Source organism: Petaurus breviceps, unplaced genomic scaffold (assembly GCF_028583685.1).
Source record: "Petaurus breviceps papuanus isolate PSGF00001 unplaced genomic scaffold, PetGlider_PUasm1.0 226, whole genome shotgun sequence".
Taxonomy (NCBI): domain Eukaryota; kingdom Metazoa; phylum Chordata; class Mammalia; order Diprotodontia; family Petauridae; genus Petaurus; species Petaurus breviceps.
Window position 1 is genome coordinate 5,581,908 of NW_027185890.1, and position 24,655 is coordinate 5,606,562.

The 24,655-nt window shown below is 37.4% G+C and overlaps 2 pseudogenes; one reads left to right on the forward strand and one right to left on the reverse strand.

The window, feature by feature from the left end:
* Window positions 1–2,000: 2,000 nt before the first annotated feature.
* On the reverse strand, window positions 2,001–3,695 carry LOC138166849 (elongation factor 1-alpha 1 pseudogene; annotated as a pseudogene).
* A 3,135-nt stretch (window positions 3,696–6,830) lies between these two features.
* On the forward strand, window positions 6,831–8,718 carry LOC138166818 (inosine-5'-monophosphate dehydrogenase 2 pseudogene; annotated as a pseudogene).
* The last annotated feature ends 15,937 nt before the right edge of the window (window positions 8,719–24,655 follow it).

Consider the following 24,655-nt stretch of genomic DNA (forward strand, 5'->3'; position numbering starts at 1 on the left):
GGGTGGCTAGGTGACACAGTGAGTAGAACACCAGGCCTGGAGGCATATATGAGCTTGGCTCCAGCATGTTGTCACCATTCCAACCTGAAATTGGCACAATTCAAATCTGGCCTCAGACACTTACTAGCTGTGTTACCCTAGACAAGACACTTAACCCTGTTTGCCTCAATTTCCCCATCTGTAAAATGATGTGGAGAAGGAAATAACAAAGTACTCCAATATCTTTCCCAAGAAAATTCTAAATAGGGTCATGAAGAATCAGACATGACTGAAGAACAATTGAACATCATTGTCCTTTTCTACTCCTTCCTCCTCCTCCTTCCCCTCCTTTCCTCATTTTCTAGGCATCATAATTTAAAATTCTGCATGGTCTTTAGTAATAGTTGAATGCATATTCATTTTGATTTTTAAAAAAAATTCATTGTTTAAAATCGTTCTAACTTTTACTATATTTCACCATCAGTGATCTAAATTTAGTGCATAGAAATCATCTTGCTTAGTGAAATTTAATTTAAGATAACTTGCACAGAAATCATTATTTCCTTACTGTAGGATATCAAGTGAAAGATCAAGGAATTAAACTAACTGATCTCTAAGGTAACTTCCAACTCTGGTATAAGCTCAAACCCAAAGTGAACTAAACTGAGACTTGCTAAAGCCCTTATTAGCTTAAAAAGGCCAAGGTTCCCCACTAGGGATCCTGGGCCATTTCCAGTTGTCCTGATCTATATCTGGTCACTGGAAACAGATGGCTCTGGAGGTGAAAGACAGCCTGGTGTCTTTGCACAGCCTTCCCTCACTCAAATTCAATTCACTTGCATGCCATGGCATTACCTGCTTGATATTATGATCCTTGAGAATGAAGGAAGAACACACAACAGCAGACCCACCTACATTAATAACCACTTCTCATTTGCCTCTAAATAGGTCCCCATTTCAACTCTGGGTCCATAAGCTGTTCCCCAAATATGTTTCCTTCTACCCCCTTGTGCAGAGCCTACTGGAGCTCAGAAAAAAACCAATCCAATATTTATATGAGAGTATTCATTTTCATTCATTGTCATAGTGTAATTATGGAGGTCAAAACCCCTGTTAGGCCTTTGTGGGATCTATCCATATATAAAAAAGCCAGAAATGTTGTTTAGCTGGTAGGAAACAGAGATATTTTCACTTGCTTTAACTTGTATCCATGCCTTTTTCTCACCCCACTCATTCTCACTTTAGTATGGACTAAAGAATGGAAGAGACTTAGATTTCAAAAACTAGACAACTTCAAACCTTATACTTTTAGGGAAGATATTGGGCAAATAGCCATTGTCTAGTTTAGAGTTTTGCCTTCAGAGATGAAAATTTGTAAGGTATATAAAATGACCATCATAGGCTAGGATGAAGTTTGGGAGCACCTAGACTGGGAAGAAAAGTTCAAAGAAAAGACAAAGCCCATGGCCCTTAGTGGAGAAGATGTTGTGTGTTGATGAAAAAAGTTTGGTATCTGGAATTGAGGATCTCCTCCTGGGGAGATTTACAGTTGTAGGAACTAAGAATATAAGGAGACGAAAGTTAATAGGGTTTGGGCACAGGTTTTCTGCTTTTTTTCCCCAAAAGAACTGGGAAATCCTGTGGCTTTACTTAATCTGAAAAATCATGGGAAGCATGTTCTTCTTTGAAGAGAAAGCTAAATTTTTTAATCTGAGCCAGAAGCTTAAGATTATGTGGCTGGCAGAGAATTCTGGTGGAACATGTCTGACAGAGACAGCCAAGCATCTTCTAAGGAAGATTATGTTTCCAATGGAATGGAATCAAGCAGAGAGTTTGTAGTAGCATCTGACCCAGCAGAAACTATAAGATCAATGGGGAGCAGACCTATCAGGAGAGGCACAATAGCATTACACAAAAAGCTTCATCCTCTAGCAGCAGAAGTATGAATTGCTCCTCCAAGCATCTCTATGTGTTTTCACTAATGCTAGGTATATTTGTGGAAGAATGCATCTGAATTAGTAAGGGAAATATTTTTTTTTGCATTAAGCTGTTTAAATGGTCTCAAAATTCTGTGGCAGATTTTTGGTCAAGTTGTTTCCATTTAAAAATTACTGATTTTAAAAACTAATAACTTAAAACTGCCATGAAACAAATGGTCCACAAAAACATTCCTTTCCTCCTAAAGCTTTAACGATGCATTGTAATCATTAACCAGTCTTTTACTATTAAAATTAAATGGCCAATTCAGACAAACAGTTCTGAGACCGTTCTTCCACCACTGATTAAGACTGGGGTGGCACGTGTTGTACAGTATATTTATTTAGCCTTCTGGGCCTTCTGGGTAAATTTCATGACCTTGCCAGCTCCAGCAGCTTTCTTGTCAACTGCCTGGATAACACCAACTGCAACAGTCTGCCTCATATCACGGACAGCAAAACGACTCAGAGGAGGATAATTACAGAAGCTCTCCACACACATGGGCTTGCCTGGAGCCATGTCAACGATGGCAGCATCACCAGATTTCAGGAACTTAGGGCCATCTTCCAGCTTCTTACCAGAACGACGATCCATCTTTTCCTTCAGTTCAGCAAACTTGCAAGCAATGTGTGCAGTGTGACAATCCAGAACAGGTGCATAGACAGCATTGATCTGGCCTGGATGGTTCAGGATAATAACCTGTGCAGTGAAACCAGCTGCTTCCATAGGTGGGTCATTCTTGCTATCACCAGCCACATTACCACGGCGTACACCTTTGACAGACATGTTCTTCACATTGAATCCAACATTATTGCCTGGCAGAGCCTCACTCAAAGCTTCATGGTGCATTTCAACAGACTTTACTTCAGTTGTAACATTAACTGGGGCAAAGGTGACCACCATGCCTGGTTTTAGAACACCAGTTTCCACTCGGCCAATGGGTACAGTACCAATACCACCAATCTTGTAGACATCTTGGAGGGGTAGACAAAGGGGCTTGTTAGTTGGACGACTTGGTGGCAGATTGCTATCCAAAGCTTCAAGCAGTGTAGTTCCATTAGCATTGCCATCCTTACGAGTGACTTTCCATCCCTTGAACCAAGGCATATATGAGCTTGGCTCCAGCATGTTGTCACCATTCCAACCTGAAATTGGCACAAAAGCTACTGTGTCAGGGTTGTAGCCAATCTTCTTAATATAGGTAGTGACTTCCTTGACGATTTCCTCATATCTCTTCTGGCTGTAGCGGGGCTCAGTGGAATCCATTTTGTTTACACCAACAATCAGTTGTTTTACACCTAGTGTGTATGCCAGAAGGGCATGCTCACAGGTCTGCCCATTCTTTGAGATACCAGCTTCAAATTCACCAACACCAGCAGCAACGATCAGGACAGCACAGTCAGCCTGAGATATGCCTGTGCTCATGTTCTTGATAAAGTCTCTGTGTCCTGGAGCATCAGTAATGGTCACATAGTACTTGCTGGTCTCAAATTTCCACAGGGAGATATCAATAGTGATACCACATTCACATTCAGCCTTCAGTTTATCCAAGACCCAGGCATATTTGAAGGAGCCCTTCCCCATCTCAGCACCCTCCTTCTTGAATTTCTCAATGGTTTTCTTATCAAATTCCACCACATTTGTAGATAAGGTGGCCCACGGTGGTGGGCTTGCCCGAATCTACATGTCCAATGACGACAATGTTAATGTGAGTCTTTTCCTTGCCCATTTTTGTGGAGGTTTAGCGATGGTTTTCCCAACACCTTCTGAACAGTTCTCTCTCTCTTTATGACTTCTCTAATGGTTAGATAATAAGCGATGAGTCTGCATTTAAATGTGGGTCTCTTTAACTCTTTCCTAAGCACATCAGTCACTGCTGACTGTAAGGGAAATATTTTGTAGCTACTTTTCTTATTGTCACGTTTCACTGTTGTTGGTTCAGTTGTTTTTCAGTTGTGTTCAACTCTTCATGACTCTATTTGGGGTTTTCTTGGCAAAGATTCTAGAGTTGTTTGCCCTTTCCTTCTCCAGCTCATTTTATAGATGAGGTAACTGAAGCAAACAGGGTTAAGTGACTTGCCCAGGGTCACACAACTAGTAATTGTCTAAGCTGGATTCAAACTCAGGAAGATGAGTAAGGAAGACTCTAGGCATGGCACTCTAGCTTCTGTCCTACCTAGCTGTGACCATTCTGTTTTACTAAATAATAAAAATTGAATTAAATTTGAGTGAATTTTGCCTAATGACTGTTAAATATAAAGTATCAGCAGAGATTTATGAGCTTTGATTTTAGGGTGCAAACCCCCAAAATACATTGAAGCTCAGGTAGCCATTCCCTAGGATGTATACCCTAATAATTGATTTGACCATAGTCTCAATATACTGTTATTACCCCATGATGATTATCAATAGATCCAGGCTTTCAGCCTCTCCATTAAACTCCACAGGTCCAGCTTGTGTCTCTTAGCCTGGTTATAGAATCATTCATTCTCCATGCACCTAACAGGGAAGCAGTTCCAAGCATATGAGTTTGATAATTGATCTTTTCTAGGTTTTCCCACATCCCATTTTATACTCTTTCTTTTTAAAAAAAAATATTTTGGTTTTTACAATTATATGTAAAAATGATTTTTTAACATTTGTGTTTTAAAATTTTTGAGTCCCAAATTCTCTCTCTCTCTCCCTTTCTCCCTTCTCCTCTCTCTTAGATGGCAAAGCAATTTGATATAGATTTTCCATTGTATACTCTTTCAAAAAACTCATCCTCAATATTGAACACTCCCACTTGCTCAATAGTCATTATACTAATGTACTCTACTAAATCAGAAAAAAAATTATTAAATTCTTATTTGTTCCCTTATGCCATGAGCAAAAAAGGGAAAAAAAAATCAGTATCTGTCCTTAAGAAATTTACATTTTTAGGTGATATAGAATATTAAGAGAGAAATGAATAGAAGATAATTAGAGGAGGGAATGGAACTTATTACTAGGAAGATCTGGGATGATTTCCCATCACTGAGCTTTCAAGGAAGTTAAGATTTATTAAGTTTCTTATATTCTGCACATGTGGGACACATTTTTTTTAAAGCATGGGGATGGGAAATGGAACACAGAAGTTAAGGAACAGTTAGTTACTGGAGCAGTTTTGATGAATCATTGAGTACTGTACTATATGGCCAGTCTTACCATAGACACTGGAGAAAGATACATGAATGAATCAGTCCTTTCTCATAAATATGTTATGGTCTAATAGAGTATAAAGAGGGCCATTATGAAATAAGGCCAGAAAGTAAGATTAAAGTCAAGTCATAGAAGACTTTAAATGTCAGGGAAAGCATTTTTGTTTTTTAACCAGAAGAAACAGGGAGCCAGCAGAGTTTTTTCAAAGCATGAGAATGAAATGGTCAGAATAATGCTATAGGAAGATTATTTTGACAAATGTGAAGGAGGTATAAAGGAGAGGAGACAGACTATTAGCATGTAGACCAGTAAGGAACCATTAAATAGTCAAAGCCATATTTGATAAGGACCTAAGCTAGTGTGGTGGTTGCATTAGTGGAGTGAAGGGGACAGATTTAGGAGATATTGTGATTGAATTGATAGGACTTGCCAACTGATTGGATATGGGAAGGAGGGAAGGGAAGAAACAGGAGTAAAGAATCATTTTGAGGCTCTGAACCTGAGTAGCCTGACAGGGAGTAGGATTGTTCTTTCAGTAGAAATAAGGAAGCATGCAGGGACATGTTTGTGTGGAATAAAATGAGTTACATTTTGGGCATTTTGAATTTGGGATATTTATGGGATATTTAGTTTGAGATGTCAAGGCAGCAGTTGAGAAAGTGTGATGAGCTCAGGAGAGAAATTAGCACTAGTTCTATAGATTTGGTTATCTGATGAAAAGATAATCAAGAAATGATATCTAGAGAAAAAACACAGGATAGAGCCTGGGGGTGGGGTTGGGGTCCACAGTTAAGGAGCAGGAGATGGATTATAATTCAGCAAAGGAGAATGAAGAAGTAGGAGGAGAACCAGAAAAAAAAGCAGTATTACTGAAACCATGAAAGGAGAGAGAATCTAGGAGAATGGGGGTGATCAACACCACTAGATGCTGTTGAGAAATCAAGGATAAAGACTTAGGAACTGCTACAGGAATTAATGATTCAAAGGTCACTGGTAATCTTGCAAAGCACAATTTTGGTTGACAGGCTAGGTCAGAAGGCAGATTACAAAGTGTAACAAAGTGAATGGGAGGATTTGCTCAGTGCAGAAAATTGTAGAACTTTAGCTATGGAAATCAGAGGAGATATAAAACAATCACTTGAGACAATCACAAGATTAAGTGAAGGGTTTTATTTTTAAGGATTTAAAAAAAGATACTGATATATTTCCTTGATGAAGCATATAACACACATCTTGACAGATGATAGATTCAGAGTTCAGAGTGAAGCATGTATTTCTCAGACAAGACCAATGTGGGAATTTGTTTTGCTCAATTATGCAAATCTGTTAAAAGCATTGTTTTTTTTTCCTTTCCTAATGGGGGCAGTAAGGAAGAAATAAAATAGATACCTGTTAACTGAAACAAAAAAGACTTCGATATGTTTGTCGGCAGTGTGGCAAGACAAATAAAACATGAATGAGTGGAGATAGAATTTTCTCCCAAGACCACAAAATAGAGGGGACGGGGAAGGGATGGAATTAGAAACATAAGAAGAAGGCTTGGCAAGAAGCACCTCATCTTCAATATGATCTGGAGTAAAGAAAAAGGGAATGGGACATGAATTAGTGGGATTTTTGAGGTGTGAAGTAGGGGAGAAAGAAAATTTGGGTCTATAGTTAATTTTCTCAAGGAGAGAAGTTCTCTATTGACAGGGATGGAAGAGTGGTATAGAAGGTTTGCAGAGATAATCTTTGCAAAAGTCCCTTTTAGGTATCTGAGAAAATTAATCAGGGAAGAAGGAAAAGGTGTTTCCTGCAGCAATGAGGAGTTAGTTGGAATCTGATAGACAACTAGCCTAATTATGGATTTCCTTCATCATTACATGTTATATGTAACCAAGCCTTGTGATTTGATAATGCATGGATGGGGATTATAGGACCAAAAAAATCCATAATAGAAGACAACGATGAAGTGCTCCACTAGAGGGTCAGAGTAGTGAAATGAGGAAAGTGAAGTTCACTTATACAAAGAATAGGAAAATAGGGAATGGTGGACAGGAAGGACTCAAAGCCATGGGGAGGACCCAGAAAATATTTAGGCAGAGTCAGGCAGATAGAAAGGGAGGAGGATAAACAATTATGATCAGGGTCAGAAACATCAATATTCAAGGTAATATAGGAAGAACAGTAATGTTGATCAACTCTCTGCTATCCATTTGGATGACTGAAATAGAATCAATGTTTTGGTCATGAGAGTTTAAGAAATTGTTGGGCTGAGATGCAAGGATTGAGGGAAAAGACAAGTGATGTGTATTAAAGTTTGTAACTATGAAGTTGGGGTGGAAAAGACAAAAATCTTTTATCCATGGTTTTATCCACAGTACTGAGTTCATTGAGAAAGGATGGTTGTGTGACTCTGAGGCTAACACTAGTAGATTCCTACAACAAGGGTCTGGATAGACAAATAACAGGAACCTCATAGAAAGAGAGGTCACTAAATGATTGGGGTGGGAGAAGGTGAAGGAAGCAAAGGGAATTTCTGAAAGTAGAAATGAGGAATAGGTAGTACACCTCCTCTGTGGGAAAAAGCTTGAGATCCATGACATGAGACCCAGGCCTCCCTCCCTCCTTCTTGCCTGTATGGATAATTGCTTCCTTCCTCATTAGGCATAATAGATGTTATGTTTATCAGTGGCACATGTTCCATTCTGGACAATGAGCTCACTGGGCAGTAACTTTTCAGTTCTGAGGAAAGGTTTATACAAAATGACTTCCTCATTCTCCTAGTCTATAGACCTAACTGCAAACCAAGTAGATGGAACTTTAGCACTAACCATGAAGATAGCCATCAAAACTCCACTGTTTTATCCCCAATGGACACAGTCTCTGAGGCTGTGATGACCATTGCCATGGCATTAGCAGAAAATATTCTAGATCTACAATCTATAAGAATTCCAGATCTACGAAGTGTGAAGAGTTAGGAAATATGAGTAGGACTTCATCACTGACTCTGTGATCCTTTATCCCAAAGATCAAGTCATAGATGTTTGTGAATCCCATTGCAGAAGATGACAAGATGAATAGTTGCCTAATGGGAATAATGTTCTATAGGGTAACTTTTATTTCTTAAGGAGAAGCAATATGACCACTTCTTGGGCAAGATCATGACAAAGTAGGAGGATCTAGTGGTGGCTCCTGCAGGCATCTCATTAATGGAAGCAAATGAAATCTTTCATCAGAACTAGAAGGGTGAAGCTGTTCATTATGAATGATAATTATGAGCTATTGGCTATAATTAATGAAATGGAACTGAAGAATTTGCAAAACACACTAGCATCCAAGAACACCAAAATGCAGCTGCTGTGTGGAGTAGACATTGGTACCCACAAAGATGACAAGTATTAACTTGATCTGCCAACCCAAACTGGTCTTAATATAGTTTCATTGGACTCTTCCCAAGGAAAGTCAATTTTCTGAATCAATATGATCAAGTACATCAAATAGGAATCCTACAACTTCCAAGTAATCAGTAACAATGTTTTATCAGATGTACAGAAGAAAAACCTGATTGATACTGTGGTTGACTTCCATTGGATCAGCTAGAGTAATGGTCCCATTTGCATTTTATAGGAAGTGCTACCACATAGGTGCCAAGTCAATGACTATATTCAACACCTTGGAATATGCATGGTACTTTGGTGTCCTAATCATTGCTAATGGTTTCATTAAGCATGTGGTACATTTTGCCAAAACCCTTTCCCTTGGGGCTTCTACAATCACTATGGATCTGTTGATGGACACCTTGGAGGACCCAAGTGAGTGAAAATCGATATGAGAAACATTTATTAATTGCCTACTGTTTCTGGCATTATGCTAAGTACTAGGGATACAAATAAGAAACAAAAGATAGTACCTCTCCTTAAGGAACTTGCAATCTAATGGGGGAAGATGACCCAAAAAAGGAAATAGAAGAGTGAGGAAAGTGGGGGGTGTCAGAGGGTACCCAGCACAGGGACATGATGATGATGCCGGAGTCAAAACTAAGCATAGCAGCTGGTTGCAAATGGCAAGATGACTGGGATTTTGATCCCTTCGTAAAAGAAAGATGTAAGAGCAGTTTTTTCCTCCACCTTCTAGCCTTCCAATCAGAGGGGAAGAAAGAGATGAGGTATGTGTACCAAAGCTGAAGCAATCTCCATGATGGTGAGTTTCCTGGTAAGTCATTTCTGATGAGATATGGCTAATGAAATATTGGATGATGAACTCACGAGATGCCACTGACAAGAACTAAAGTAGCCATATCTGTTAATACAGTGAAACAGATGAGATGTGACTTTGGTTGTGTGGGACAAAAGATCCACCCACAAATTCATTGTTTACATGATGGCATTCAGCTAAGATATTAGTGCCATGCATTAACTCAAGTCAGAGTCATGATATACTCAGGGGACCTAAAATTTGAGAAGAGGCCATCAACTGCACCGATGGAGATGGTGTCCGTGGACTTTACTTGTATGAAAGGAAACTTATGAGAAGTGGCCTTATTTGCTTTTGCTGACCCAAAGCTAGAAATATATCTCTATGGATATATCTCAAGACAACTCTAGATGTCTATCTATCTATCTTTATAAATATAATTTTTTAAAGAGGAAATATACCTACAGTTCCTCATGGCCTAGTAAACTATTAGACTATTAGAGAGGATGGCAAGGGATCATGATTTCTTTTTTTTTTTTTACTTTCAAGCATTCTTTTTATGTCTGTGTGTTTTTAATTATTTTTAATTAATTTGTTTGTTTACTTTTAGTTTACAGGATTCAATTCCACAATTCCTTGAGTTTCACATTTTGATCCCTCCCTCCCCTCTCCCCCATGGCTGCACATAGTCAAGTATAGGATTGGTACAAACTTTCACATTATAAATTAGTCAGGTTATAAAGATGGATTGTATTAGATGGAATGAAAAATGGTAAAGAGGACATAAAACCAAACAAGAAACGGAAAAAGATCAGGTATTTTGCTTCCATCTGGATATATAAACTCAGTTCTTTCTAGTTCTTTCTCTGGATGCACACATTTCTCTACATCATGAGTCTTTTGGGATTGACTTATATCACTGCATTGCTGAGAAGAGTCCATTCTATCAAAGCTGGTCATCACACATACGTTGCATCTGTAATTGTGTACAAATTTCTCCTGGTTCTACTCTTCTAACTCAGCATCAGTTCTTTTAAGCTTCTCCAGGTAAACATGAAGACTGTCTGCTCCTCGTTTCTTATAGCACAATAGTATTCCATAACATGCATATACCATAGCTTGTTCAGTCATTCCCCAATTGATGGGCACCCCCATAATTTCCAATTTTTTGCCACCACAAAAAGAGCTGCTATAAACATTTTTGTACATATGGGTTTTCCTCCAACTTCTATGATCCCTTTGGGATATAACACTAGAAGTGGTATTGCTGGGTCAAAGGATATGAAAGTATTTATAGCCCTTTGGGCATAATTCCAGATTGCTCTCCAGAAAGGCTGGATCAGTTCACAACTCCATCAGCAATGCATTAGTGTTCCAATTTGCCCACATCCTCTCCAGCATTTGTTATTTTCCTGTTTTGTCATCTTAGCCAATCTGATTGGTGAGATGTGGTACCTCAGGGTTGTTTTGATTTGCATTTCTCTAATCAGTAGTGATTTAGAGCATTTCTTTTTTTAATGCTTTATTAACTTCTGATTTATATCATTTGTTTCCACCAGATTTTGAGTTACACATTTTCTCCCCATTTTTCCCCTACCTACATTTCCCCTACCTATTTCCCCAAAATAGCAGTCCAACAGGATATCCCCTCCTCCAATCTGCTCTCTCCCATATTTTCTCCCATACTCCTTTCGACTTTTCCAGTGGGCCTTTATGCCTCAGTGCCTGTATATCTTATTTCCCAACTACATGTAATATGGTATTAATAGTATATATATATATATATATGTATACATATACACAAACACTTATATACATATATATTTGAATATTTGCTTTTAAGATGTTCAATTCCAGATTCATTCCCTTCCTTCCTTGTCACCCACCCTTGTAGAGCATTTCTTCATGTGCTTATAGATATCTTTAATTTCTTTCTCTGAAAATTGTCTGTTCATATCCTGTGACCATTTATCAATTGGGGAATGACTTGTATTCTTATAAATTTGACTGAATTCCCTGTATATTTTAGAAATGAGTCATTTGTCAGAGATATAGGTTGTGAATATTCTTTCCCAATTTCCCACCTCCCTCTTAATCTTGGTTACATTGACTTTGTTTATACAGAAGCTTTTCAATTTCATGTAGTCAAAATTATCCATTTTAAATTTTATAATGTTCTCTAATTCTTGGTTAGTCTTAAAGTCTTTCCCTCTCCACAAATCTGACAGGTAAACTAATCCTCGTTTTCTGAGACTGCTTACAGTATCAACCTTTATACCTAGACCATGCACCCATTTAGACTTGATTCTGGTATATGGTGTTAGGTAATTATCCATGCCCAATTTCTGCCATGATATATTCCAGTTTTCCCAGCAGTTTTTGTCAAATAGTGAGTTCTTATCCCAAAAACTAGGGTTTTGGGGTTTATCAAACAATAGATAACTATAGTCATTGACTTCTGAATCTCGTGTGCCTAATCTATTCCATTGATCCACTACTCTATTCTTCAGCCAGTACCAAGTAGTTTTGATGACTGCTGCTTTATAATACAGATTGAAATCTGGTATAGCTAGTCCACCTTCCCTAGCATTTCTTTTCATTAATTCCCTTGATTTTCTGGACCATTTATTCTTCCAAATGAATTTTGTTACTATTTTTTTTTTAGCTCTATAAAGTAACTTTTTGGCAAATTAATTGGTATGGCACTAAATATATAATTTAATTTAGGTAAAATTGTCATTTTTATTATAGTAGCTCGACCCAGCCATGAGCAATTGATATTTTTCCAATTAGTTAGATCTGACTTTATTTGTGTGAAAAGTATTTTGTAGTTATGATCATACAGATCCTGGGTTTGTTTTGGCAGGTAGATGCCCAAATGTTTTATAATGTCTAGAGTAACTTTAAATGGGATGTCTCTTTCTATCACTTGCTGTTGAATTTTATTGGAAATATATAGGAATGCCGAGGATTTATGTGGATTTATTTTATATCCTGCAACTTTGCCAAATTTATTTATTGTCTCAAGTAGTTTTTTACTTGATTCTCTAGGATTCTCTAAGTATATCATCATATCATCTGCAAAGAGTGATAACTTGGTCTCTTCTTTGCCTAATTTGATTCATTTGATTTCTTTTTCTTCTCTAATTGCTACTGCTAACATTTCTAGTACCATATTGAATAAGAAGGGTGATAGTGGACACCCTTGTTTCACCCCTGATCTTATGGGAAATGCTTCTACCTTCTCCCCATTACATATAATACTTGCTGATGGCTTTAAATAGATGCTACCTCTTATTTTAAGGAAGGCTCCATTTATTCCTATACTTTCTAATGTTTTTAATAGGAATGGATGTTGTATTTTGTCAAAAGCCTTTTCTGCATCTATTGAGATGATCATGTGGTTTCTGCTAGTTTTATTGTTGATATGCTCAATTATACTGATGGTTTTCCTAATATTAAACCATCCTTGCATTCCTGGAATAAATCCTACCTGATCAAAGTGTATTATTCTCGAAATATGTTGCTGTAGTCTTTTTGCTAGTATTTTATTTAGAATTTTTGCATCTATATTCATGAGGGAGATTGGTCTATAATTTTCTTTCTCTGTTTTATCTCTTCCTGATTTAACTATCAGTACTATATTTGTGTCATAAAAAGAATTTGGTAGGACTCCTTCTACACTAATTTTTCCAAATAGTTTGTAGAGTATTGGGATCAATTTTTCTTTAAATGTTTGATAGAATTCATTAGTAAATCCATCTAGCCCTGGAGATTTTTTCCTAGGGAGTTGACTGATGGTTTGTTCAATTGCTTTTTCTGAGGTTATTTAAGTAATTTACTTCCTCTTCAGTTAATATGGGCAACTTGTATTTTGGTAGATATTCATCCATTCCCCTAAGATTGTCACATTTATGTGCATACAATTGGGAAAAATTAATTTCTAATTTTTGTTTTGATTTACTCTTCATTGGAGGTAGATTTACTCTTTTCATTTTTGATATTCATAATTTGGTTTTATTCTTTTTTTCATCATATTGCCTAAGGGTCTATCAATTTTGTTGGTTTTTTCATAAAACCAGCTCTTCTATTTTCATAAAACCATCTCTCCTTTGGTTTTCAATATTTCTACTTTACTATTTAATTGGGGATTTTGAATTTGTTCTTTTTCTAGGTTTTTCAATTGCATGGCCAATTCGTTGATCTCCCTTTTCTCTAATTTAATCATGTATGCTCTCAAGGATATAAATCTTCCCCTAAGAACTGCCTTTAACACATCCCACAAATTTTGGTAGGTTGACTCATTATCATCATTCTCTTGAATGAAATTACTGATTGTTTCTATAATTTCTTGTTTGACCTTCTCATTCTTTAGGATTAAATTGTTAATTTCCAATTAGTTTTTATCCTGTCTTTCCCTGGCCCTTTATTGCATATAATTTTTATTGCATAATGGTCTGAAAAGGATGCATTTAATATTTCTGCCTTACTGCATAGAATTGTGAGGTTTTTATGCCCTAGAACGTGGTCAGTTTTTGAGTATGTGCCATGAACCGCTGAAAAGAAAGTGTATTCCTTTTTATTCCCATTCAGTATTCTCCAGAGATCTATCATACCTACCCTCTCTAAAATCCTGTTCATCTCCTTAACTTCTTTATAGTTTATTTTGAGGTTAGATTTATCAAGTTCAGAGAAGGGAGATGAAGGTCTCCCACTAGTATAATTTTGCTATCTATTTCTTTCTCCAATTCCTTTACTTTCTCCTCTAGGAATTTGGATGCTATAGCACTTGGTATAGCATGTTAAGTAATGATATTGCTTCATTCTCAATGGTGATTTTTAAGAGGATATAATTTCTTTCCTTATCTCTTTTAATTAGGTCAATTTTTGCTTTTGCTTTATCTAAGATAAGGATTGCTACCCCTGCTTTTTTTTTACTTTAACTGAGGCATGATCCAGCCTTTTACCTTTACCCTGTGTGTATCCCTCTGTTCCAGATGTGTTTCTTGTAAACAGCATATTGTAGGATTATGATTTCCAATCCATTCTGCTGTCCATATCTGTTTTATGGGAGAGTTAATTCCATTCACATTTACAGCTATGATTGTAGATCTGTTTCTTTTCCTCCATCCTATTCCCTCCCCTGTTAATGCTCACATTTTCCCCCTTCTTTCTTCGCCCCTTAATAGTTTTCCTTTTGACCACCACCTCCTTCAGTAGTCCCTTATCAGCCTACGTCCCTTTTCCTCCCCTTTCCCGTTACTTCTTCCCTCCCTACTAACCACCCCCCCCCACCTTTCATAGTCCTTTTCCCTTCCTACTGCCTGTAGGATGTTTTTATACTTAATGAACTATGTTCTTTCTTCTTTGCACCAAGAGTGACAGGAACAAATCTCATGCGAAGCTCCTCTGCCTCCCCTCTTTCCCTCTAAAATGATACTTTGGGCGTTTCTCCTCCATAGAGTCCTATGCTTAACTGGTTGTTATTCCCTTCTTGCACCAGAACCAATGAGGGAAAAGCTCATATGGTTCTCATCTTCCTCCCTTCTTTTCCTCTGCTATACTGTTTTTATGCCTCTTTGTGTGTCATAATTTACCCTTTTCCACTTCATTCATTCCTCGTCTTCCATTGCAGTCACTTTGTAGCCCTTAATAAGACATTTTTTAAAACATCATTTTGTGTATTTTATACTCATACCCTCTACTTGTCTATAAACAGTTTGCTCTTATCAAATAGCAGGGTGTTTGTGTGTGTGTGTGTGTTTTCCTTGTTTACCTTTCTACGTCACTGTTGCATATCGTAATTGGAGGTTGAATTTTCCATTGAGTTTTGGCTTGTTTATCAGGAAGGTCTGGAACTCTGTTATATCATTTAATGACCATCTCTTTTCCTGGAAGAATATGCTCAGTCTTGATGGGTATGTGATCCTTGGTTGTAACCCGAGCTCTTTTGCCTTCTGGAAAATTGTATTCCACTGTCTCTGATCTTTCAGTGCAGAGGCTGCCAAATCCTATGCGATCCTCGCTGTGGACCCTTGATATTTGAATTGTTTCTTTCTGGCCACTTGAAGTATTTTCTCTTTTACCTGGTAGTTCTTGAGTTTGGCCACAACATTTTGAGGACCTTTCAGTTTGGGATCTCTTTCAGCAGGTGTCCGGTGGATTCTCTTGATTTCTATTTTACCCTCAGGTTCTAGTTTCTCAGGGCAGTTTTCCTTAATGAGCTCTTGGAGAATGTGGTCCAGGCTCATTTTTTCATCATGATTTTCTGGTAGGGCTATGATTCTCAGATTATCTCTCCTGGATCTGTTTTCCAAGTCAGTTATTTTTCCATTGAGGCATTTTACCTCTTTTTCTAATTTTTCATTCTTGTTGTTTTGTTTGACTAATTCTTGGTTCCTCATAGAGTTGTTTCAATATGGTTGATTCTAGTTTTTAGCAAATCATTTTCCTTGGTCAATTTTTGGTGCTCCTTTTCCATATCCTACACTTTTTTTTTAGAGAGATGTTTTCTTCATTATAATGTTTTTCTAATTCTGCTATTTTGGTTTTGAGAAGACTATTCATTTTGTCTTCTATCTCTCTCATTTGGTTTTCAAAGTTCCTTTTGATTTCATCTAGGAGAGCTTTCTGTGCTTGGGATCCATTCCCTGTTGATGTTTCAGCTGTGGGTGTGGAGTCCACATTGTCTCCCTCTGAGTTTGGTTCCTCCCTCTAAGGATAGTAGGACTCCAGAGTGTTTGTCTTTGTAATCTGCTTTCTATCCATTTTGAGGCAGGGCCCTAGCCATGCTCTTCCTCTAGGGATCCCAAGCCTTTACTGTAGAGGCTTTTGCCCTGGGGCAATAGTTACTATGATTTCAGAGTCAGGGGGGTGGGGGTTGGAGCAGGTGAGGTTCACTCTGTCATCCTGGTCTTTGGAGGTCCTGATAGGGGCTTTTTTTTTTTAAATTTCTGGGCTATGAAGTGGTAGTCCCAGGAGTATTTGCTGTCCAGGACAGGGGCTTTAGTATTTGGTTCTTACCTTGCTCTTTCCCGTCCCAGCCCTTTGGTGATAGGCCTGGTAGTGGCCCTTGTGGTTGGTGGGAAAGCTTGGCCTCCAAGTTGATCAGGCCCCTTCCAGGCCTGCCTCTGCATGTGGGGATCATGATTTCTGGAGAGAGTAAGATGTTTCTGAGATGAAGGAGATGGTAGGATTATGTGAAAAAGAGCTCTAAGAGAAATGGAAGTTTAAGGAAATGGAAGGAGGAGTGAGGCAGAATAGGAGGAACAGGAGTAGAACAGGGGGGCTGAGTATGAGAACTAGAAAAGATTAGGGATGAAGGGAAGGGGAGAGGAAATGGTGGCAAAGAACTGGTACCTTCCCCTCCCAAAACAATGGCTAAATCAGTAGGTCTGAGGAAACAGAGGCCCTGAGGAAGTAGCAATTGAATAGAGCTGCCATACTCAAAGATCTTTGGTGAAGTTAAGATGCCTTTCTCAATTCTCAGCATTAATGTCTTCCTTCTAATATTATTCTTAAATAACTTATCTTGAATATATCTTGTTTCTGCATAATTATTTGCATATTTTCTCCCTTATTAGACTAAAAGCAAGAGGACAGGAGTCATATTTTTTTCTTTATATCTATGCTGCTTTCTATAGTGATTGGTATATAGTAGACGCTTAATAAATGGTTGCTGACTTGAGTAATACAATCTTTTTTAATTCTACAGGAAAGGCAAAGTAAAAGTATATTTGCTTTTTAAAATTTTTATTGGAAACATAAAGTGATTTGAATATCATGGCATAGTTAATAAGTATCTTCCCTTGAAATCCATTTTCTTAACTCTTTCCACCAAGCTATAGAACACGAATCAAAGGAAAACTATTTCAAACAGCCAGATTTTCAGAGAGAATTAAAAGAATAAGTATCAAATAATAGTACACCATTATTATTGGGGATTTAGCTCTTTAAAAAAGCAATTCATACTAGAAAACAAACAATAAGAGTAAAAATGCTCTTTGGAGGTAAAAAGGTAACATACAGTGGTGAGCCTATTTTGATATCACAGAATCTTCACTCAATTCAGTTGCCTTAACATATTCCATTATGTAGAGCAAATTACTTAATATTTCTATGCCTTAGTCATCATACATATTACACACATATAAACATATGAGTGCAATATACATATAAATGTACATATATTTATATGTATATTATGTACATATAAAAATGTAATACCTGCAAATTTCAAGGGCCACAGTTTTTTTTAAGGATGAACAGTATAATGCAGATTCTATTAGCTTACCTAAAGAAAGTCATCACAAAAATAAAAGGTATGATTCTCTGTTTTCATTGCCATCTTGTTATGAAAACAAGGTTTAACCCATGATCTAACTAGATGAAAATATTGTGGAAAATCATCAAGTACAAAATAAAGGAAAGATGAAGGGCCAGAGGGAAAAATATATATATATTTTTTTCATTTTTCAAATGCTTTAGTAACTTCTGATTTACATCATTCCTTTCTGCCAGATTTTGAGTTAAACATTTTCTCCCTGTTTTTCCCCTACCCACCACCCCAAAATAGCAGTCCCACAGCATATCCCCTCCTCCAATCTGCTCTCTCCCATATCTCCTCTTATACCCCCTTTGACTTTTCCAGTAGGGCATGGCAGATCTCTGTGCCCCAGTGCCTGTATATCTTATTTACCAATTACATGTAAAATAGTATTATTAATAGTATATGTATATATATTTGAACATTTGATTTTAAAACTTTGAATTCCAGATTCATTCCCTTCTTCCCTTGTCACCCAGCCTTATTGGAAAGATAAGCAGTTCAATATAGATTGTACATGTGTAGCTTATGCAAAACATTGACATAGTTGATATATTGTAAAAGACTGACTATATTTCCCTCCCTCCTATCCCACTTCCCACTAGTTCTATTCTCTACTTTGATCCACTCCCTTTTCAAAAGTGGGTGCTTCCAAATTCCCTCCCCCCCCAGCCTGCCCTCCATTCCATCATCTCCCCTCACAACACTTTCTCCCCCTACTCTCCTGGAGGGTGAGATACCCTATTTAGTGTGTATTTCATTCCCTCCCTAAGCCAAATTCAATGAGAATAAGGTTGACCCATTCCCTTTTGCCTTCCTGTTCTTCCCCTCCATTGTAACCATTTTCCCTTGCCTCTTCTTTATGAGATAGTTTACCCCATTCTGTCTCTCCCCATCTCCTCTCATTATATTCCTCTCTCACCTCTTAATTTCCTCTTTTAAGTATCATCCCTTCCTATTAAATTGGTCCTGTGCCCTCTACCTATGTCTACCTGTAAACATATATACACACATTCACATATGTATTCATATGCCTGTATACCCTCTGACATATATATATATATATATATATATATATATATTCCCTTCAACTATTTTCATACTGAGAAAACTTTCATCAATTACAATTATCATTTTTCCATGTAGTAATGTTAATAGTTCCACTTTGATAAGTTCCTTATGGTCTTTTCCCTGTTTACCTTCTCGTGCTTCTCTTGCTTCTTGTATCTGAATGTCAAATTTTCTATTTGTGTTTGGTTGTTTCATCAAGAATGCTTGAAAGTCCTCTATTCCACTGAATGACCATATTTTCCCCTGAAACATGATACTCAGTTTTGCTGGGTAAGTGATTCTTGGTTTTAATCCCAGCTCCTTTGCCCTATGGAATATTATATTCCAAGCCCTTCAATCCCTCAGTGTAGAAGCTGCCAGATCCTGGGTTATCCTGATTGTGTTTCCACAATATTCCAATTGTTTCTTCCTGGCTGCTTGTAATAGTCTCTCCTTAATCTTGGAATTTAAGACCCTGGCTGTAATATTCCTAGGAGTTTTCTTTTGGGGATCTTTTTTCAGGAGGTGATGGATAGATTCTTTCAAGCTGTATTTTGCCCTCTTTTTCTAAAATATCGGGGCAGTTTTCCTTGAGAATTTCTTGGAGGATGATTTCTAGGTTCTTTCTTTGTTCATGGCTTTCATGTTGTCCAATAATTTTTAAATTCTCTCTCCTGGATCTATTTTCTAAGTCAGTGTTTTTTTCCAATGAGATATTGCACATTGCTTTCTGTTTTTCCATTTGTTTGGATCTGTTTAATAGCATCTTGATTTCTCATGAAGTCATTAGCTTCCATTTGCTCCAATCTAATTCTGAAGTAATGATTCTCCTCATTGAGTTTTTGAGATTATTTTTTCCATCTGGCAAATTCAGCTTTTTAAGGCATTCTCCTAATTGCCTTTTTGAGCCTCTTTTGGCATTTGAGTTAGTCTGTTTTTTAAGGTATTATTTTCCTCAGTCAGGCTGTTGACTCTCATTTCATAATTTTCTTGCATTGTTCTCATTTCTCTCCCCATTTTTTCCTCCACTTCTCTTATTTGCTTCTTAAGGTCCTCTATGGCCTGTAACCAGCTTGTATTTTCCTTTGAAGCTTTTGGTTCAGGACTTCTGACTTCACTGTCTTCCTCCTATTCCATGCTTTGATAGTTTTTGTCCTCAAAATAGGAGTCTAATGTTGAAACCTTCTGTCTGCTTTATTTCCTTTGCCTGGGCATGTTGCCACTCAATTACTTGACTTTTGGGCTTTTTGCCACAGTAGGACTCTGCCACCAGACAGGGCAGCTTCGTCCCAAATGCTGGGGTTTTCTCAGCTCCCAGAGGTATTAGTTGAGAGCCCTTGCTGAAGCCTCTACATGTTCTGGCAAGCTGGACACATACCCCAGGACCTCCACCCTAGACTGTAATCCAGATCCAAGGAAGTTAAAGCAAGAGCGAAGACCCTTCAGACTGGTCGCTTGGTCCCCCTACACCCTGCAGGCCAGGAGCTGAAGCTGCCATGTGGCAGTGGCAGCTGCACCACAGACTTCAGTGGCTTCTCACCCCGGGGGCAAAAGCCGAGGCATTCCCAACTACTAGGTCCAAGAGTCCACACCTCACTGAACTCTCACTTTGTCCTTCGTATCTATGTGTTGATAAATCTGGAAATGACCACAGCTGCTGGAAAGGACCACAGCAGGCAGCTGGTCAGACCTGCCCTGGGGCTAAAACCTCAGTGGGGCTGGGCTCGGCTCTCAGACCCTGCACTGGCCAATTCCTGCTGGTCTGCTGGGTTGTCCTCAGCAGGAGGTTACCTTCTCTGTGTCATTTTGGGGGTTCTGTAGCTCCAAAGTTTGTTTAGAGTCCCCTTTTACATGAATTGGGGAAGGTGAAAGCTGGGTGTGGAGGACATGCTTCTACTCTGCCATCTTGACTATGCCCCCGGTAGAAAATATTTTAATGGAAGTAAGAGTAAAATTGAAAATTCTAATAAAATCAACTTTAGAAAAGCACAATGCAATTCATTATCTTGGCAATAGAGTGTAATGATTACTACCACTAGCCTGGAAACCTTCAGCTTGGAATTATCTTCTCAGAAAGATGTTAGGAAGAAAATTGACTGGAACTTCATTGCTTATGTTCCTATATGATGTTGATTTTAGTTATTATTACGAAACATAAGGAATTTATTGAAATTTTTTATTTTAAAATGTATTTTATCTATTAAATGCTATAAACCTGAACTCATTTTATATTGCTACTCTCCTTTTTTATTTAGAGGGAAAAAGAAAAGTAGGGATATATCCCTTTCAGAAATGCCTTTGGTGTGTTTTTACAAACTTGTTACATTAGAATTTAAATAATAAGGGACACTATAATTTATATTCAATACCTCAAATGATCCATGATTTCAGTAGTTGGGTACTCCATAATGTGATCCATGCAGGTCAGAATCTGTAGTAAATGAATGGTTGAGCTGCAGCAGTTGAACAGTTTATCATCCACTTAATAACCTTACTGGTGATGAACATCATCAACCTTTGATAGCCTGGTGCTCAATGACAAAGTCCCTCAGCAGAGCTGTACTATTAATTATAATAGCTTTAAAGCTAAATCTGTATTTATCACAGAAGAAAAGGTACCTTTTTGCATTTTCTAAAGGATATTATTAATAGCTTAAGCTGCCTTTGCTGTAGAATATTTTCCCCTCTAATAAGAGAACAAAGTATTATTACCTTTTTCCATTAAAGGATAGGTTCTTAACCTCTTTGGGGATCTTAACCCTTTGGTAGTGCAGCAATGTCTAAGGGTTAATTCCCAATAGAATGGTTTTAAATATTTAGGACAAAATATATTGAATTACAAAGGAAGCCAATATTTTTAAAAAATCAAGGTCACGGACCTCAAGTTAAATACCTTTGTCCTACACACCAGTTAAGAGTACAATAAGGGAGCATAATGTCAAAAGGGAAAACTACAGAAAAAAGTATTGGTTGATCAGGGTACTTGGACTGCCTTTTTTTTTTTTGCTCTGCAGTTTAATAATTTCTTCAATGTATGATAATTTATGTGTGATCAACAGCTATTTTAGAAAGACCAATGGATGAGAGATTTTTTGATAGTGGATCTTTTTGAGTCCTTACAAGGAATTAAACAGGTTGCCATCTATTTATCTTTTAAGGAAGATTGACCTTGAATGTGGGAGAGCAGATGAGAATGCTATCAGAGTCAACACTGTCCCCAGGCAAGTAAAATCAACTAAGTGGTACAGCACTGAACCTGGAGTTCAAATAACTGAGTTCAAATCCAGCCTGAAATACATACTACATGTATGAACCTGAGCAAGTCACTTAACCTCAGTTTCCTCATCTGTAAAATGGGGACTTTTAAGAACAGGACTTATCTCCCAGTGTTGTTGTGAGGATAAAATGAGATAATATTAGTAAAGACTTTTAAAAACCTTAAAACACTATATAAATATTGTTATTGCTATTGCTATTATCCATATGGGCTAGCAAGGTAAGGTAATCTCCCTGGACCTTTAGAGACACAGTATAGTGTGGTAAAAACTAATTGAAAAGAGAAACAAAAAAGTCACATCTGAATCCAACTCATATCTCTGCTACATCCTAGATATATGATGTTGATCATCACTTCCTTACTTAGTGCCCCAGTTTTCTCAGATGTAAAATGAGAATTTGAACTAGATGATTTCTAAAATAAAAATTTTAAGTAAAAATATTGATTAGAGAGGAGTGAGATTTTATAAATAATATGAGGTGCACCAAGTATATATTCTCCTAAGGAAAGCCCTGCTTATAATCCACACACACCCCAAACCACTTGAGAATTAACTCTCCCCCCACCTCCAGAATTCATTACTGCAAAAAGAATGCTTCTTGTTTGGCATAATCAGGCAAAATCACACATACCTCTTAAGGTGTAAGTGGAGAAAATAGGCAAATTTTACATGATTATTATGAAGCTCAAATATGAGAATACTTATAAAGTGCCTTAAAACTTGTAAAGTGTTAGATAAATGTCATTCTTATTAAAGGCTCATAATGTGTGTAAGCAAAAAGACCACTCTGGAGAGCATTGCAGTTTATATACCAATATATATGGGAGCAGATGAAGAGATCAAACAACTTTATGAAGACCTTTTTACTATCTTTCAAATCAATTTATTCAAGGAATATGTGTGTATATATACATACCCAGATGTATATATGATATATTGTATTATACATGTATGTATATTTGGTGGCTGGTAGGCAAAGTTGAGAAAATGTGATTTGGGATCAAGAAATAAAAGAGGTCGAAGGCTGATAGATTGTTCAGTAGCTATGTGTGTATATATAGCATAGATAATTTAAGAAGAGTGTTCAAAAGGGCTGGATTATATTACAAAAACTGAAATTAAATCTTAGGCAAAAATGGTGGATACCTAATGTTTGAGTCATTTCTAAATCTGCTGCCTATGTAGTAAGATCATAAATGAGTTAGAACAAAAATGAAAATGAACAACAAATTAAAAGGAAGCATAAAGTTGGAACGATGTCACATATAATTGCAATAGCTCAAACTTTTCCTATTAAAATGAAGTGTTGGAAACAGAAAATGGGACATAGTTAAAGGAAAGGATATTGATTTTGATTATTACTATTTTATGTAGAAATTTAACAAAGAACAAATCAGGCATCTGTGGCAATTTGTTACTGAGATTCATAGCAACTGAAAAGGAAGTTGTCCTAATAATCCACACACTCAAAGCCAAATGAGTGAGTAAAAGATCATTTTGGAGAGCATTGCTGTTTATATACCCATATAAATAGAGGCAGTTGAAGAGATTAAGCAACTTTATGAAGATCTTTTCACTATCCTTCAAATAAATTCATTCAACAAATATGTGTGAATATACATACACATATATGTATACATATAAACATATATGTCTATCACTTTGTAGGGCCAATGCAATATTTACAGTACCCATGATGACAATAAAGACCATGACTATAAGTATCACATGATGTTTGATCACAAAATATGTCGGACTCGCCAGATAGAGGACAGCGCTGAAGGATTAATTTGGACACCAGAAAACTGAATCCCCAACCAGTAAGCCAATTCCATCATAACACCAAAGATAATCAGAAGCCATAATAACACTGAGAGCCATGCCATCCTTTAGCCTTCCCACATACAAGATCAATATTTACTCACAAAACTCTCTATCTCCTTGCCTAAGCTCCTCTGTCCCCAACTATCCCCAACTGTCTCCAATTGTCTCCAACTGCTTCCAACTGTCTCCAACTGTCAGGCTAGCTCTCTCCCAGCTTCCTGTGGGCTCTGCTTCTCCTTAGCAAACTCCCTCCCTACCACAGGTTCCATATGACCACCTTTAGCCTATCAGGGGAGAGAGATTATCTTCACAGCAGGGAAGCTTCCTGTGGGCTCTAAGGGGCAGAGTTTATCTTCACAGAAGGGGAGGTCCTCAAACTTCCCCCTATGTCTATTAAGGGGCAGGGAAGATCTTCAAATTCCCATTCCCATACACAACCCTATTATCACATTCAGTTTTCTGGACTTTTTCTGGACTTTCATGGATTTTGTCAATTGGTACAATTATCTTGGACAAGCACTGAAGATAGCCAATGAATTGTACCTAGAAAAAAAGGGGGAAATAAAGCCAGCTATATTGAATTTGGAAGACTGCACAGTACTTTCAATTATTCCAAACTATTTTTTTAACCATTGAAACCTAATTTTTTACACTAATATATTCCTAGTGATGCTATATGGCTGTGAACAATGGAATAACAATTTTTTTGAAAAATCTAAATTTTGACTGACTTAAAGGGCAATGTAGGACAGGCAATGGTCATGAATAGGTTGCAGCTTATTAATAATAATTTGTGTACTTGATCTTGTCCAGGTACTATTTTTTTGTCTTTCACTTCTTTGGTGTCATTGCAACTTCAGTGAAT